This window comes from Rhamphochromis longiceps, linkage group LG3, assembly GCF_057381845.1.
Source record: "Rhamphochromis longiceps isolate RC_006_pf linkage group LG3, R_longiceps_female_GT1.1, whole genome shotgun sequence".
NCBI lineage: Eukaryota > Metazoa > Chordata > Actinopteri > Cichliformes > Cichlidae > Rhamphochromis > Rhamphochromis longiceps.
In genome coordinates this window covers 5,797,036-5,798,861 of record NC_140559.1, presented here as the reverse complement: position 1 = coordinate 5,798,861, position 1,826 = coordinate 5,797,036, and the positions used below count along the sequence as shown (strand labels likewise).

General features: G+C 45.7%; 1 long non-coding RNA gene across 2 annotated transcripts in view; it reads right to left on the bottom strand.

Moving 5' to 3' along the window:
• The window catches only part of LOC146672644 (uncharacterized), a 216,399-nt gene that overhangs the window by 73,807 nt on the left and 140,766 nt on the right, over positions 1-1,826 (bottom strand). The gene's annotated exons all lie outside the window — the stretch shown is intronic.

Below are 1,826 nucleotides of genomic sequence, written 5' to 3'. Positions count from 1 at the left end.
TCCAACAGACAGTTTCCATGACTGCAAGTGTTCAGTGGAAAAATGCTACATTGCATTATTGCATCCTCTCACCACAGGAGGCGCTGTTGGCGCCACTGATTGCTGATCAGCTGTTCTCTGATGATCTGATTGATACTGTGAATAACGGGACTCACTGAACTCTGTGACACAGTGAAGATTACAGAGTTTAACTTCAACATCTGACTGACGTCACACAGACAGAAGGATGAACCAGTGAGGCACAGAACACAGTTACTGGAGATACTGGATCAGCTCCATGTGAACCTCTGATGGAGAAGCTGCTGAGCCAGAGAAACATCAGGACATGACAGCAGCTGCACTTATCTAACAACATGTAGCAGAGCTGATCTATGTTAGAGGATCTATCACAGCAGCTGAAGCCAAAGTCCAACACTGGATACCAGCTGAGCCTGTGCTGAGTGTAGTGTTACAGGAAAAGGGCAGAAACACTGGTAGCTCCCAGTGATGCTGACTGGGGCACAGAGCTGAATGATGCAGCATCAGGACACTGTTTCAGTCTGACTGACAGAGAAACCTGTAGCTGTATCTACATGTGAGGCAGAGGCCACACAAGCAGCTTTCTATGTTTCACAGTGACTGAGATCTTCAGTGGGGGTGGACATGCTCCTGTACAGACCTCTGAGGAGAACCAAGGTGCAGTCAAAGAGTCCAGTCTGTCCTCACAGATGTGAACATGTGCTTTCATCAGGTCTGCTGTCAGCTAGCAGGCTCACATCAGAATCACTGTTCCTGAAAAACACAGTCTGTGTGACATCATCAGTCAGCTGATGGTCCCAGATCTGAATGGTTTCTGTCTCTACTGAGGAAGTCAGAGAATATCACTGAGGTGTGGATCAGGTCTGAGTGAGCTGTGGAGGGACAGCTTTAAACAGTCCACAGGTCTCACGTCCTGCTCAGTCTGGTAGCAGATACCTCGTATTGTTCCAGATGTGCTGACATCAGCAGCAGCAGCACAGCTGTGTGATACCATGAATCTCAGTTATTGATCCAACACACAGTAAATACAAAGATCAGGATTTCTGAGAGTAATCATTATGAGTCTGAACACATGATCACTGAATGTTAGTCTCCACAATAATAAGCTAACACAAGCAAACACAGCTTTCAGCTCTTATTTTGAAACTGGCTTATTTAGAGAGCTGTGATGTGAGCGTGCCTGGCTCTGAGGCACTTGGGTCAGCCTCTGTTGTTTAGAAGTGTTACAGACTGTGAATGACACAGACCTGTCAGTTTCCATGTTTGTCTGTAACACAGCTCAGGGCTCCATGCTGAACGCATCCATCCAGTGTTATTGATCCAGGACTGATACCAGCATTGGGATCAATACTACAACACACAATCACATGAACGTGATGTGTTTGACCAGCTTTATTCATTAATGATCAATCAGCTTATTTACTGCATCTGAGTCCAGCTTCATTTAAATGATCCAACCATGAAAATGACATCAGTCCTACAGAAGCACTTCATGCTAACAGGAAGTCATTTATTAAGGTGGAATAACACAGAGACACAACCACTCACAGCTAACCTGACCCCACTAACTGCATGTGTTTGGACTGTGGGAGGAAGCCGGAGTACCGGAGAGGACGCACACAAACACGGGAGAACATGAAGCTCTGAAACAAAGATGGTGGATTTGACCTCAGGACCAGGCAGGGTTACGGGGGTCATGACCCCCCAATAATAGATCCAGCTACACTGAAACTGTCAATTTCATTTACTTTTACTGTTTTAAAGCTATCAGGCTGCTTTGTGGCTCACTCAATACTAAATGGTAAATG